Here is a 17217-nt window from a genome sequence, read left to right on the forward strand (position 1 = left end):
ATCATCATCATCATCATAATTACGTTCCTCCACTGCAGACCGTCAGTGGACAGTATTACTGTTCGTTTTTGGAGCATCACCTACCACCAGCTTTGCGAAAGAAGCGGCGATACTTACTGCGCAACGCACCCATCATTTTGCTCGACAACGCGCGGGCGCACACAGCGCAAGCTGTGGCCGCTCTGTTGGGTCGATGGGACTGGGAAGTACTGTACCATCCACCATACTCCCCGGACTGAAGTCCTTGTGACTTTGATTTGAGTCTTAAGATGAAGGAACCACTTCTTGACATTCGCTTCAGAACTGTTCCAGAGAGTCGACAGGCAGTAGACCGCTCCATTCGCACCATCAGCAGAACAGGCCCTTCTAACGGTATACTACACCTTCCACATCGCTGGGAACGGGTTCTACAATACGCTGGTGACTACTTTGAAGGACAGCAACAGGTGCAAAGATTTTGTATCGGATAGAGACCCATTCTGAAAATAAAATTCCGTTGGAAGTTCTCTCGAAGTGGAAAAAAAGTGGTGCGGGTAGGAACTTCAGGTTTTTCGCTTATAGACGGCAGTCTGTGGGAAAGGGAGTGCTGTGTGAACGAGCGAGTATAGTTGTGGCATTGGTCTGTGAGGCAAGCGACGGGCGATGACCGTGGGATGTTTTACTGCTAACCGATCCAGCGCAATGTAACGGGCGCCTTCCATGAGGCAAGGCAGAGAAGAGGGTGTGAGGTGACGAGACGTAGAGAGAGGGACGTGCAGAGGGCAGGGAGGTGTCAGGAACTTGGGGGGAGGAGCACAAAGCGGTCGACAGCTGCACGAGCCACGGACTTCCCCTCGGTGGTAGCTACACACGACCCGCGACCAATTCCTTCGCTTCCAGGCTTCTGTCGCAGCTCTAGCAAGTCCCTCCACTCGGTCGCGGCCACCTGTCATTGAACTCTCATAAAGCAAAATTGAACCAATTATGTACAGCACGTCGCCTGACCACCGCTTTAGAAGTATTGCGCGCCTGGAACTCTTCAGGTAAAGCTGTCATCCTCGATGTTTTTGAGGTGAATAGCATAAACCATCACCTTTCTTTTCGGGAGTGCATTCCGAAAAAAGACACCTACCCTTGGGGCATTTCGGCTGTCAACCGTAAACCCACATCGGAGGCGAGTCGGTAATTTTCAGCTAGTAGTGGGGGCAGAAGAAACCTTTATTGAGTATGTCTGGGAGGTGATACCTAGTTACAACATTTGCGTTACGAGCAAAAGAAACTTCCCGAAAAATGTTGCTCCCAACTGGGGGATGGGAAAAATAAATTGTGATCGTTACGACGCGGAAGAAATGTAAGACATACACTACTGGCCATTACAATTACTACACCACGAAGATGACGTGCTACAGACGCGAAATTTAACCGACAGGAAAAAGATGCTGTGATAGGAAAATGATAAGCTTTTCAGAGCATTCACACAAGGTTGGTGCCTGTGGCTACCCCGACAACGTGCTGACATGAGGAAAGTGTCCAACCGATTTCTCGAACACAAACAGCAGTTAACCGGCGTTGCCTGGTGAAACGTTGCTGTGATGCCTCGTGTAAGGAAGAGAAATGCGTACAATCACGTTTCCGACTTTGATAAAGGTCGAATTGTATCCTATCGCGACTGCGGTTTATCGTATCGCGACATTGCTGGTCGAGATCCAGTGACTGTTGGGAGAATATGGAATCGGTGGGTTCAGGGGGGTAATACGGAACGCCGTGCTGGATCCCAACGGCCTCGTATCACTAGCAGTCGAGATGACAGGCATCTTATCCGCATGGCTGTAACGGATCGTGCAGCCACGTCACGATCCCTGAGACAACAGATGGGGACGTTTGCAAGACAACAACCATCTGCACGAACAGTTCGACGACGCTTGCAGCACCATGGACTATCAGCTCGCAGCTCGGAGACCGTGGCTGCGGTTACACTTGACGCTGCATCACAGACAGGAGCGTCTGCGATGGTGTACTCGACGACGAACCTGGGTGCACGAATGGCAAAACGTCATTTTTTCGGATGAATCCAGGTTCTGCTTACAGCATCATGATGGTCGCATCCATGTTTGGCGAAATCGCGGTGAACGCAAATTGGAGACGCGTATTCCTCATCGGCATACTGGCGTATCACCCGGCGTGATGGTATCGGTGGCCATTGGTTACACGTCTCGGTCACCTCTTGCTCGCATTGACGGCACTTTGAAGAGTGGACGTTATATTTCAGGTGTGTTACGACCCGTGGCTCTACTCTTCATTCGATCTCTGCGAAACCCTACATTTCAGCAGGATAATGCACGACCGCATGTTGCAGGTCCTGTACGGTCCTTTCTGGATACTGCCCTGACCAGCACATTCTCCAGATCTCGCACCAACTGAAAACATCTGGTCAATGGTGGCCGAGCAACTGGCTCGTCACAATACGCGAGTCACTACTCTTGATGAACTGTGGTATCGTGTTGATGCTGCATGGGCAGCTGTACCTGTACACACCATCCAAGCTCTGTTTGACTCAATGCCAGGCGTATCAAGGCCGTTATTACTGCCAGAGGTGGTTGTTCTGGGTACTGATTTCTCAGGATCTATGCACCCAAATTGCTTGAAAATGTAATCGCATGTCAGTTCTAGTGTAACATATTTGTCCAATGAATATCCGTTTATCATCTGCATTTCTTCTTGGTGTAACAATTTTAATGGCCAGTAGTGTACATCTGAAAAAGCCTCACGCACACTCGCAGTTTGGGGGTGAGGGTCTTGGTGTTACGTTCTTATTTGAACTAGGAACATGGGGTAAAAAGTTTTTGGTTTTGCCCGGACCAGCGACCATTTTTATAGCCATTCGAACATCTGCCTTACTGTAGCTGTGTTACAGTTTATCAAGCAAGGTTTGAACGACGAAACAGAGCTGGTGCCCAGGCAGATGGTGACCAGTGATTAATTCCTTTTGCACAAGATTTTAATTCGGCTGAAATTAATGCTTAGCTAATGGCATCACTTGTGTGCGGACAGTTCGGATTTTATTTGCAAACACGGGCAAATATCTCGTTTTCCGGGAGGTTTATTAAGCGCGCCACTTCTATATTATAGACTTGTACGACTCGGTTCAAACTTTGCACGACGCCAGAAAAATGGATAAAGTCAAACCGAAATTTTTTTTATTCAGTAATCTTTTTCCTTTGTTGAGATTTGACGCTTTAAAGCCAACCTGAACGTAGCACTTAAAAATCGTTCTTGCGTGAACTGAATGCGCACATATGGTCCAAAGTGAGTCGAATGAATAAATATGCATTGTCTCGACAAAAGTGAAAAGTCGCTTTGAGAAATCTAGCTTCACATTTTCTGTGTGTTTTTTATGCGTGCCACTTCTCTGTTTCAAACTTGTGCGAATCGGTTAAAATTTTGAAAGAACCTAACAAATACATGCACTAATGATCGCCCTGTTATTTTCCAAAAACTTTATGTGTTGCGACGATATAAGCAACATATTCCGAAAGACAATAAAAAAAAAATCCAATACGGATGAGTCGTCGCTTGAGTCAACAAAAATCTACATCGGTTGCCAAGCTATGACGTTCTAACGTCAAAATTGTGGTAGAGTACAAGTCGGGAACCAGATTGAAAAATTCTATCATAACACCTGCGTCTTTCAATTTACAGGCTTATATCCCTGAGGCTGTACCCAAAATCCAGAAGCTTCGCCATCCATAGTAAACATAGCGTGATGACATTTGTCATGTACACAATACGACATCGTGTATCGTGTTACTTTACTTGACACGATGCACCATATTACACGATTGTTGGTAAGGCACCACCCGAATCGAATCTCTCTAATTTTATATTCATCGAATTCTCGCGAGATGCACGTAGGAAGGAGCAATATACTGCTTGATTCCTCTTGGAATGAACGCTCTGTTATTTTATCAGTAAATCTCACCGCACAGCACACCACCTCTAATGCATTCCCTTCTAATGGAGTTGGATAAGAGTCTCATTGACGTTTCCGCGCTTACTAAACCTGTGACGAAACGTTCTGCGACAGCATCATCTCCGAACATTGGTGTGGGGCATACGATGAGGTAAATCACGCGATTTTTGCAGGGTGTCCCACTGGAAGTAGGACATTTTCCTTTGGTTATGAGGCTTAGTGTATATATACACCAATGCAAGTTATCAATAACTCTTCCACACCATTAATGAAAGGCCAAACATATATTCATTTCTTAAAAACTGAATAAGACAAACGCTTCCGTCATTGGCTACGCACTGCTGAAGACGTTACCGACAACATGTCAAAATGGCTCTGAGCACTATAGGACTTAACTTCTGAGGTCATCAGTCCCCTAGAACTTAGAACTACTTAAACCTAACTAACCTAAGGACATCACACACATCCATGCCCGAGGCAGGATTCGAACCTGCGACCGCAGCGGTCGCGCGGTTCCAGACTGTAGCGCCTAGAACCGCTCGGCCACTCCGGCCAGCGAAACATGTCATTTCGTTCAATATCATTTCATGAGGAATGGAATTTGTCTCTTCTAGGGTTATGCCTTTCGGCTCATCAGAATTGTGGAGTCACCATGAAAAAAATTTGTTTTTGAGATGACCCCACAGAAAAAAATCAGGGGCTGATCTACATCTACTTTTATACTCCGCAAGCCACCCAACGGTGTGTGGCGGAGGGCACTTTACGTGCCACTGTCATTACCTTCCTTTCCTGTTCCAGTCGCGTATGGTTCGCGGGAAGAACGACTGCTGGAAAGCCTCCGTGCGCGCTCTAATCTCTCTAATTTTACATTCGTGATCTCCTCGGGAGGTATAAGTAGGGCGAAGCAATATATTCGATACCTCATCCAGAAACGCACCCTCTCGATACCTGGACAGCAAGCTACACCGCGATGCAGAGCGCCTCTCCTGCAGAGTCTGCCACTTGAGTTCGTTAAACATCTCCGTAACGCTATCACGCTTACCAAATAACCCTGTGACGAAACGCGCCGCTCCATGTGATGATCTCGCCGAATCGTGAGAGTAATCGACGTGGAAAGTAGCTCCTTAGGGTAGTCACTGAACTGCGGGCTATACGGGCTCTAAACCCACCTTGCTGAAACCATATGACGTTTAGGTGGTAATGCCACTGTACCTGTGGGATGGAGAAATTGTAAGTCATGACCTCATAACGCTCGGAATTGACGCTCACTTGCCATCGGTTGTTTTATTCAAAAGGTATTGCCGAATCATTTCAAAGGACTGTCCAACAGCACACCAGACAGTCTTCGGTCTACCCTGGACCTTTTCATGGATGAGATCCGGGTTATTGTTCGAATAATATCGCAAGTTATGTTTATTGAAAAACCCGTTCAGACCAAAGTTTGCCTCATGTGACATCACAAGATTTGTTAGAAATGTTTCACCGTGATCAATTCTCCCAAGTAATGTTGGGCAGCAATTTCACTGTAAATATTGACCCTTTGCCGGCCGGTGTTACCTAGCGGTTCTAGGCGCTTCAGTCCGGAACCGCGCTCCTGCTACGGTCGCAGGTTCAAATCCTGCCTCGGGCATGGATGTGTGTCATGTCCTTAGGTTAGTTAGGTTTAAGTAGTTGTAAGTCTATGGGACTGACGACCTCAGATGTTAAGTCCCATAGTGCTTAGAGCCAGTTTTTTCTTGACTCATTTGCAGTTTATTAGGCTGAATACTTGGAAACTGTTCCACAATGCTCTGCGAAAGCGTTCGAATGTTCTGTGACATTCTGAAAGGGTGACGGACAGATCGCTATGGGCTTCGCTGCAAACTTGCTGCAACTCATCGGATGTTTTTCGGAGTTCGAACTGTCGTTTCAGGTCCCTTACCATTCTCTATAGAACCAGTCTCACGCTGTTGTTTCATTCACCTGGATATTGTCCTTCCGCCTGGAACAGGGAAATGGCGATCACTTCCGCAGAGCATTGCACGTTGGAGGGCCGCAACAGAACTCCCCCACTGCGTCACTACGCAGCTGTACTGGCCAGCGTTTCACGCTGAATTCAATGGAATACTATGAGGGCCCGATTAGATGCACCATACGGCGTCAATACAATTCCATCTTAGCAGCGTGTCCAACCCAAAATATACTATTTCCCGTTGACTGCCTTGTATGTACGAGGGTAGTTTGGTAAGTGTGGTAAAAAAGCAATGAATCATGTTTCTTTCGTAAACACATCGCCCTACGTCTCGACAGTGTCCTTTGAGGGCTATACAGTTGGTCCAGCGATCCTCCAGCTGTTTCATTCCATCGGAAAAGTAGATTCTGCCACACTCTGCAAAATACTCGTTGAATGCAACTACCCACTTCCTCATTTGACGAAAATTTCTTCCCCGCAAGCCGAAAGTTTTAAGTTAGGAAATAGGAAGAAGTCACCTGGGGCTAAGTCTGGTGAATAGGGTAGATGAGAAACCAATTCCAGGCCATTTACATGCACTTTCGGCTTTGTTATCGCCGTTGTTTGGGATGATGCGTTATCCTAGTGGAAGATCACCTTACTGCGTTCCTACCTTGGCCTCTGTTTCTTCAGCCAACGCAAGTTTCAAACGATACAAAAATTAAGGATAATAGAGTACAGTTATGGTTCTGCCTCTTCCCAAGTAATCTATGAGGGAGTTCTAAAAACCGGTGGCCATCACCTTACCAGCTGACAAAATGCTTTATAAAAGACATCACATTTACGCCAGTGACTGTAACGGTTTCTTTATTTCACGATTGCAATTTCGGCCTTAGGCCATTATCAAAGTGAAGATGTTACGGCTATTAGGCCATGTCAACCTAAAATGAGCTGAAACATTTGTGTGTCGTTGTCATTACTATTAAATACTTTGGTGACGCTGTTACATAGTGCGAGGACACAGTAGGGTAAACAGTAGTCTGCCGCCGCATTTTAGTGCACATATGACTAGTGATGGGCCAATGAACATGAGTGTCTACAGACTATGTGGTTGTATAACATATGGATATGTGTGATCTTACTGTGTCACAGCGTCACCAATGTATTTAATAGTAATGACAACGACATATAAATGTGTCAGCTCTTTTTGGGTTGACATGGCCTAATAGCCATAACATCTTCACTTTGATAATCGCCTAAGGCCGAAATTGCAATCGTGAAATAAAGAAAGTGTTACAGTCACTGGCGTAAATATGGTGTCTTTTACAAAGTTCTACATGACTGTGAATTCCAGGTATAAAAAGTTAATTGACAAAATGCTCTTTGCCTTTTTCAGTGCGCTTTAACCAGCTTTTGTTTATTGTTGTCACTGCTGTTTTGACTCTGATGTGTAATGATGGATCCAGGTTTCATCAAGTCACTAATTGCCGCAGAAAGTCTTCCGGACTGCGGTCAAAAATCGGCTGACATTGGGTAGAAATGTAGTGCCGGATGCGCTTTCGGTCGACTGTGAGAAATCGCGGCATCCAACTCGCACACAACTTCTTCATAGCCAATCCTCCGTGCAGGATATGTTCAAATGGCTCTAAGCACTATAGGACTTGACTTCTGAGTTCATCAGTCCCCTAGAACTTAGAACTACGTAAACCTAACTAACCTAAGGACATCACAGACACCCATGCCCGAGGCAGGATTCGAACCTGCGATCGTAGCGGTCGCGCGGTTCCAGACTGTAGCACCTAGAACCGCTCGGCCACCCCGGGCGGCGATATGATGTAGTGGTCAGTTGTGATGCCTGCAGTCTCAGAAATCTCACGAATTTTTATCGGTCAGTCACTACATCATAGATTTTGTCAATGGTTTCCTTTGTAGTGACCTCAACTGGTCGGCCGGAGCGCGTTTCACATCGGTGCTTGTCCGACAACGTTGAAATTCATTAATCCAAAAGTAATTGGTCTTCATTGATGGTGCAGAGTCCACGCGAACTTCATCCAAATCTTTTGTAAACACTGTGGCAGTCCAGCCTACAAATGAAAATGTTTAACAACAACACTAATCTCTGTTTCCTCCATTTTCAGTCGCGGTCGACATACCAATTCAGACGCTGTCAACAACGAACTGTAGGCTGTATATATTTGAAATTCTTTATACGATCCGTGGAATAATCTAGCTTACCAACCACGAAGGCGCAACAAAAGAGTTTCGTTGTTTCATCGTAATTTACGAGATTTAACAAAAAAAATGGTTCAAATGGCTCTGAGCGCATCTGAGGTCATCAGTCCTCTAGAACTTAGAACTACTTAAACCTAACTAACCTAAGGGCATCACACACATCCATGCCCGAGGCAGGATTTAAACCTGCGACCGTAGCGGTCGCGCGGTTCCAGACTGTAGCGCCTAGAACCGCTCGGCCACTCCGGCCGGCCGAGATTTAACAGGCCAATCTCTTACTGTGAGCAGTAACGGCGTTTCACACTTACGACATACCTTCATTACGAACGTTATGCTGATTACCGCCGGCTTTGAAGTCTTCACTTGCATCACAATTCCGGTATGATATTCTGTAAGCGTCTATTTTGTTCACTGAGCAACCATGCGTAACTGCATCAACGCTATCAGGAAGCCAAGAAACGCGGTATCAAAGTGGTCGTAGTCCACGTTTCCCGATAACTATTCAGAGCTTGAAGTACTTTCTTGCCCCGTTCCCTACGGCGAGATGGGAGTGTGTAGGTCGTTAGATATACCAGCGCCTCGACGATTTCCGAGAAGAAATAATTATTCCGAAAGACAAAAGCAACACCGATGCTTATCACGGCGGATGCGGAGGAGTGATGCGGCGAGCACGCAGTTGTAATTAAACAACGCAACAGGTGTCGTAATAATTTCAATTAGCGCTGGGTTTCGCCCGGTGCGTTTATCTGGAGCTGTAGCGCGGAGGAGAGCGATCTGATACGCAGACCCGCGCACGGGAAGTTAACACTGTGCCAGGGAGACCTTCAAGACACCAGGAGTGGCGCGAAAGATTCACGCGGACGAATGATTCAACATACCTGTCCTTACGGTTTCATATTAGCGGCAACAGATTTTCCGACTGTTTTACATCGTTATGTTTCCCGCTCTGGTTAGATAAATCAGTAAAAGTCGGAATTACACTGAAGAGCCAAAGAAACTGGTACACCAGCTTAATATCGTGTAGGGCTCCCGCGAGCATGCAAAACTGTGGAGCAAGACGTGTCATGAACTCGATTAGTATCTGAAGTAGTGCTGGAGGGAATTGACACCATGAATCCTGCAGGGCTATCCATAAATCTGTAAGAGTATGAGGGACTGGAGATCTCTTCTGAACAGCACGTTTCAAGGCATCCCAGTTAAGCTCAACAATGTTTATGTCTCAGGAGTTTGGTGGCCAGGAGAAGTGTTTAAACTCAGATGAGTGTTCCTGGAGCCACTCTGTAGCAATTCTGGACTTGTGGGGTGTCGTATTGTCCTGTTTGAATTGCCCAAGTCTGTCGGAATACACAGTGGACATGAATGGCTGCAGGTGACCAGACAGGATGATTACGTTGGTGTCACCTGTCAGAGTCGTATCTAGACGTGTCAGGGGTCCCATATCACTCCAACTGCGCACGCTTCACACCATTATAGAACTTCCACCAGCTTAACAGGCCCCTGCTGACACGCAGGGTCCATGGATTCATGAGGTTGTCTCCATATTCGTACATGTCCATCCGCTCGATACAATTTGAAATGAGACTCGTCGGACAAGGCAACATGTTTAGAATCATGAACAGTCCAATGTCGGTGTTGACGGGCCTGGGCGAGGCGTAAACCTTTGTGTCGTGCAGTCATCAAGGATACAGGAGTGGGACTCCGGCTTCGAAAGCCCATATCGACGATGTTTCGTAGAATGGATCGCACTCTGACACTTGTTGCTGGCACAGCATTGAAATCTGCAGCATTTTGCGGAGAGGTTGCGCTTCTGTCACGTTGAACGATTCTCTTCAGTCGTCGTTGGTCCAGTTCTTGCAGGAACTTTTTCCGGCAGCAGCGTTGTCGGAGATTTGATGTTTTAGCGGATTCCTGATATTCACGTTACAATCGTTAATGGTCATACGGGAAAATCCCCACTTCATCGCTACCTCGGAGATGCTGTGTCCTATCGCCCGTGCGCCAACTATAACACCACGTTCAAACTCACTTAAATTTTGATAACCTGCCATTGTAGCAGCAGTAACTGATCTAACAACTGTGCCAGACACTTGTTGTCTTATATATTGATTGGCAACCGCAGCGCCGTATTCTGCCTGTTTACATCTCTCTGTATTTGGATACGCGTGCCTATCCCAGTTTCCTTGGTGCTTCAGTGTAGATGTAGATCTAGGGATTGCCTGGATCTGGCGTAAGGCTAGCACAATTTCGCCCGATGAGATTCCAGATGTACTGGTAAAGAGGAAAGGAGTGGAGGCTTACAAACACAGGAACTTTACCTTACAATCCAGCCTTTTTCTCAGGTTGCATTTCGTGTCCCGTCCCCTTCAGAGAAACCATGAAAGCACTGGTCGTCTTGATATCGCTAACGCTCTATCCTCTAAGCTACCAAAAGTGGAAACTAAAGTAATCATTGGAAAAATACCTCTGTAGGAGAACAAAAAAAAAAATGCGAGTATGTTCCTGTTTATTTAAGAGACTCTGACTGAAAAGTTAGGTACGAACTGCCAGACTCTACCTTTACATTTCGCCTCATACTGGATTTGCGTGTAGAAGTAGGGCAGCTTTATAGCTTATAAGCGATTGAAAATATCAAGAAAATATTTTACGTTGTACGAGTTCGGGATCTTTGGAATACTTCGTAAAAATTTCAGCCATTTGCTGTGCATACCAATCTTGCAATCGTCGGATGGGTTTTGGTCAGCTGACGACAGCGAATATATAGTAAAAAAGTTTTTTGATGAAGGGGGGGGGGGGGGAGAGAGTTTCCGAGGATTCGCCCATGAACAAATGGCGTCTCCGTAAGCCCCATAAAGCCCAATATACGCGACATCAAATGCAAAAAGGACCAACCGATCTGCTCCATTTGTCTAAACAGGAGAAAGTGAGTACTACTCACATTGAAGGATACTAACAACAAGAGTATCCTTCAAATGGCACCTAGCCCAAGGCCTATCCAAAACACTGGTCGCTATCGTTTTAACACCAATAGAACCCGAGGTATGGGAATCGGAAAATCCCGTTTTTATGCGAGGCGTTTTGAAACATATTACGTGCGCACGTTGTCGCATAGGACTGCTATCATCTGATCCAAGGGGTAAAGGTTAGAGGCTTACAAGCACAGGAACTTTATCGTGCAATGCACTCTTAAAACGGATTTTTTTTAGGGTGAATTTCGTCTCCCGTCCGCTTCAGAGACGCCAAAAAAGCATTGATCGTCTTGATTTCGCTAACGCGCAGTCTTCTATGCTCCAACATGTGGAAAATAAGGCAATGAGCAGCAGATTGTGACCGGCACTTTTGATTTCGGACAGATACTACTTTTATGCGAGAGATCTCCGCACATGACGAATGATTGTGCGTCGACTGAATAGCTACCAGTCGTCTTTGAACGGAGTCCGATGTCTTCAAGACGACCAGTAGCGTGAGTACAGAATAACGCCCAATAAGGCAGGTGGTCAACGCGTCCGTGATAAAGCAGGACTTTACTCTGCCTGGAGAATAGACCTCTTCATCAAAAACAAAAATCCATGCTCTCGTTTTTCACACACGCTACATCTGCCGTCAGCCCCGCTCCCCCCCCCCCTCTCTCTCTCCCCCCCCCCCCACCTTTTCCTCCACCCCCCTCCCCACCCCTGTACCACACCCGTCTCCTATCTGCCTCCGAAGACGTCGCTGTTGTAATTCCAAATCGCTTCGATGATTACTCTAAGTGGCAGTTCAATAATTGATATAGTAATCACTCGCCAAAGCAGAACAGAGCCTACCGACATCTGGACGCTTTCAAGCCTATCTGGTTACTATACTAATCATACACATTAAAGACGGCACACCGAAAATTTTTGAGCGGGAAACGTTCTGCCTTCCTCTTTTTATCTTTTCAGCCCGTTCCTCTCTTCCCCGTCCTCCAATTCCTCCGCTCCTGTCCTGTCTGCATTTTTGTCTTCCGTCGCGGACCGGCGAACACGAGACCTTCTACACACGCCCCGCCGCCGCGATATGATAGAGCTGTTGCCGGCAGACTTTGTTTAATAAGAGCGTTGCGTAATTCTTTCCGTCGGAACGAGAGGGGCATCTGGTGGACCGCGGGCTATTACTTACCCATGTATTAAGACTCGTGCGGGCAGTTGAACGTGAAAAAAGTTACAATAAAGAGGTAAATTTTTCATGCGCAGGTGGAAGCAAATCCGGGTGCAAGGTGCTTGTTTGGTGCTTCTGGTCTTCGAAAGTCTGTTGTCAATATTTCATCCTCAACGCTCACAGAACGGATAGCTACTGTACAAGGAAAGTTACACTGAACAAACGGCTATTGAGTTCTCCCTGTACACCAGTTGCTAGGAGGAACAGAACTGATTACGACAAAACTGTAAGCCAGATTGCAGAAAGACGTCGTGTTATTTCAGACAAAAGACAGAGTTTTGTGCCCAGTTGCTCTGTTGCTGATATTACTACTATGAGGGTCATACTGAAAATCGTGAGCAAGTCATTGTTAAAATTCAAATACCAACAATGTACGAACAAACAACAAAAATGGTCAGGCGTTATTAGGACTCACGCACTGAGGGTTTCGTGCAAACTTATTTATGTATAGAAACAGTTCATCCACCCTAGGAATCGAGAATCGCGACCATTTTTCCCTGTTATGGACACTGATACTGGTAAGATATAGGTCAGAGAGATTCAAAGATTTGCAAGAACGTTTTCAATACTGTAAATGTGACGTGAAGTCATCCAGGAGGCAGGCAACCATTATCATAATAATTAGTAGTTCTGTATTCGGGCTCCCTGAGTTGCAGTCGTTAACATCAGGCAGTGAATGACTTTGTTGCTCATAACGTCTGCGAATGTTTGTTTCAGATAATATTTGAAACGCCATACCTACGTGCAGTAATCGCTCGTGGTTATCTGATGATGAAGCTGGTTTGTGCGGCGCTCAACATTGTGGTCATCAGCGTCCGTACAAGTGGCAATTTTTCCATTTCCAGTCTCGCCACTACCCGGTGAGGACAACACAAACACCCAGTCCCCGAGTTGAGAAAATCCCCGACCCGCCCGGGAATCCAACCCAGGACCCCGTGACCCAGAGGCAGCAACGCTAGCCACTAGCCCGGGAGCTGCCAAGTGGTCATCTGATGATGGATAAATTTCGAATCACGTCATCATAAGCAGTAAAGTCATTCCTTGCCTGATGTTTGGTTTTACCATTGCAGCCAACCCAGCTTGAATGCAGTACCGCTGAGTGTTTCAGTTTCAATTTTTACCTCGGTTAGTAAAAGGCAAAAGAAATATTTTTTTCGTGATATATAACTACAAATTAATCGGAATTTTTTCCTTTACTTGTACTGTGAAACCTTGCTTCTAGCCAAATTTCATGATTCTATATCAACGGGAAGTACTCAATAGCTTTTGATGAACGAGTGTGAGTGGCCGTACGTTTCGATTTCGTTAGCTAAGAAGCTAACGTTTATTATACAGACAAGACATCATGGACCTTTGTATGTGACATAAATTTCAGCATGATACGTCTGTCCGTTTCTTAAAAAAAAAGGGGGATCTTAACAAATGGACGGACGAAGAGACAGATGACAAAATTTTTTTCCGTGTTATATAATTACGGGTTTACAGTTTTCGGATTTTTTCTTTGGTTGTACTACGAAACCCTGCTTCTTGGCAAATTTCATGATTGTAGTCCAATGGAAAGTACCATAGACTCTGACGAGGTGATCAGAACAACGGAAAACCAGCCCAGAGTTGTAGATTCTGCTTTTTTTATTCACTCGATGACCAATTTCGGGCCGAGACCCATTCTCAAATCATCGTAACATAGTCAATAATCGTATTTCAGAAGATGTGGAAATCATGTCAGAAATGTGCAATGAACAGACTAACTTCCTGCATGACTACTAATGTGACTACGAAGTCTTTAGCGACGGAGTCCTTGCATAAAAAGTTCTCGGTTTACTTGTCGCGTCAAATTTTGATAACATCCCGTATTTTCGGTGACTGCCCCCAGCATGTTGGAAGTTCGTTTGCTGAGTGAGTTTGCGAGTATTAAAACATATGACATAAATGGCCGTATCATTTGATTGCTCTAACTCAAAAACCTCCGTATTTTATACTGCCAAGGGATCGTATACCCAGTACGTGACATGAATTTCAACTTGATACGTGTACCCAATCCTGAGAAAAAGGGCTCTTAACTGTCGGATAGACAGACACAGACAACAATGTGATCCTATATGGGTTCCGTTTTTAACGTTTGAAGTACGGACAAACAGATAGTCTGAATTTTTAAAAAAGTGTGATATAATTACAAATTAACGGTTTTCTGACTTTTTTCTCTAGTTCTACTGTGAAACTTTGCTTCTTGCCAAAGTTCATTATTCGAAGCCAACGGGAAGTACCTTACAGGTTTTGGCGAGTATGCGAATATCAAAATATGTGGCAGAAATGACGGTGTCCTTTCATTGCATCAACGTAGAAAGTTCAAGTTTATAGACGGCGAAGGCACCACAAACCTTAGTATGTGGCATAAATTTCAACTTCATGTGTCAACCCTTCCCTGAAAAAATTGGTTTTTAACTGTCGGACCGACATACAGGCAGACAGACAGACCGACGGGGGTAGGAGGGAGGGAGAGAGGGGGAGGGAGAGGGAGGGAGATGGAGGAAGAAAGAGAGAGAGAGAGAGAGAGAGAGAGAGAGAGAGAGAGAGAGAGAGAAATGTGATACGCGAGTTGGAGTGCCAGTCATTAAAACATAGGTGTTTCCTGTTGCGCGATATCTTTTCACGAAATTTCGATGTCTAACATTCTCCTCCGCTCGCGAAAATATTTTAGTGACACCCACCAACATTGTGAGAAATTATCATTGTAATAAAATAAACCAGTGCTCTGACTGAAAGATGTAAGAGCTCTTTCTTTCCTGTGCGCCGTTAGCGTGCGGAAGGGTAGAGAAATGGTGTGAAATTTGTTCGATGAACCCTTTGCCACGCACTCAAATGTCAACTGATGAGTAGTGATGTAGATGTTGACATGTGTAACTTACTTTCTGAAGCCCCTACGTAATATGATATCAGGGGTTCACACTTCATCAGCTAGTGCGATTTCTCAACTACCGAATAATGTATATTTGCTACATTCGGCATTCCGCGGTTTGTAACAGTAGCTTCGCCGCCAAAAGGTATTCTCTGAACAAAGAACCTATTGTCCTGATATCGCGTCAGACCCTAGCAATAGATTTCCAAGCGCTGTCTGCAAACTCGCTTGTTAAATCTGCTTCCAAAGTCGCACACGATGTGCATGGAAGCTATTTTCGAGCAAAATGCAATCAACGCTGACATGGTTTTTTCCAATGACGTAATTTCTCTGGAGCTGTCGCGTCAATTACGAAGAACAGTTGCCACAACATGTACTTCATTCATTGCGCTCACTGCAGTCTTGGTTCTTACCCCTGCGCAGTATTGAAGCGCCTTTCCAACAACAATTTCTTGCACGTACGCTGAATTGACATTCCTGTTGAACACGGTTTGTTGGGATACCACTGTGCAAACAATACAGTTGGAAACCTAACATTCTTTATAAATCAATGCCAAGCCGGATAAGGGCCAGCGGTCAACCTATGCATTACTGATTCGCTTAATTTGTGAAACTCTTTCTCTTCAATAAATCATATTTACCGATTCCGTACCATTCGGATAATTCTTTTGAGGTTCGTCCTTTTCTTAAAAGAATAGTGTATGTGGACATGATGTTGTTGTTGTTGTTGTTGTTGTCTTCAGTCCAGAGACTGATTTGATGCAGCTCTCCATGCTACTCTATTCTGTGCAAGCTTCTTCATCTCCCACTACTTACTGCAACCTACATCCTTCTGAATCTGCTTAGTGTATTCTCTCTTGGTCTCCCTCTACGATTTTTACCCTCCACGCTGCCCTCCAAAGCTAAATTTGTGATCCCTTGATGCCTCAGAACATGTCCTACCAACCTGTCCCTTCTTCTTGCCCAGTTCTGCCACAAACTCCTCTTCTCCCCAATTCTATTCAATACCTCCTCATTAGTTATGTGATCTAGCCATCTAATCTTCAGCATTCTTCTGTAGCACCACATTTCAAAGGCTTCTATTCTCTTCTTGGCCAAACTATTTATCGTCCAGGTTTCACTTCCATGCCGGCACGGGTAGCCGAGCGGTTCTAGGCGCTACAGTCTGGAACCGCGCGACTGCTACGGTCGCAGGTTCGAATCCTGCCTCGGGCATGGATGTGTGTGATGTCCTTAGGTTAGCTAGGTTTAAGTAGTTCTAAGTTCTAGGGGACTGCTGACCTCAGAAGTTAAGTCCCGTAGTGCTCAGTGCCATTTGAACCATTTTTCACTTCCATACATGGCTACACTCCATATAAATACTTTCAGAAACGACTTCCTGACACTTAAATCTATACTCGAAGTTAACAAATCTCTCTTCTTCAGAAACGCTTTCCTTGCCATTGCCAGTCTACATTTTATGTCTTCTCTACTTCGATCGTCATCAGTTAATTTGCTCCCCAAATAGCAAAACTCCTTTACTACTTTAAGTATCTCATTTCCTAATTTAATTCCCTCAGCATCACCCCACTTAATTCGACTACATTCCATTATCCTCGTTTTCTTTTGTTGATGTTCATCTTATATCCTCCTTTCAAGACACTGTCCATTCCGTTCAATAGCTCTTCCAAGTCCTTTGCTGTCTCTGACAGAATTACAATGCCATCGGCGAACCTCAAAGTTTTTATTTCTTCTCCATGGACCTTAATACTTACTCCGAATTTTTGTTTTGTTTCCTTTACCGCTTGCTCAATATACAGGTTGAATAACATCGGGGATAGGCTACAACCCTGTTTCACTCCTATCCCAACCATTGCTTCCCTTTCATGTCCCTCGACTCTTATGAATGCCATCTGGTTTCTGTACAAATTGTAAATAGCCTTTCGCTCCCTGTATTTTACCCCTGCGACCTTCAGAATTTGAAAGTGAGTATTCCAGTCAACCTTGTCAAAAGCTTTCTCTAAGTCTACAAATGCTAGAAATGTAGGTTTGACT

This window comes from Schistocerca americana, chromosome 10 (genome assembly GCF_021461395.2).
Source record: "Schistocerca americana isolate TAMUIC-IGC-003095 chromosome 10, iqSchAmer2.1, whole genome shotgun sequence".
Taxonomy (NCBI): Eukaryota; Metazoa; Arthropoda; class Insecta; order Orthoptera; family Acrididae; genus Schistocerca; species Schistocerca americana.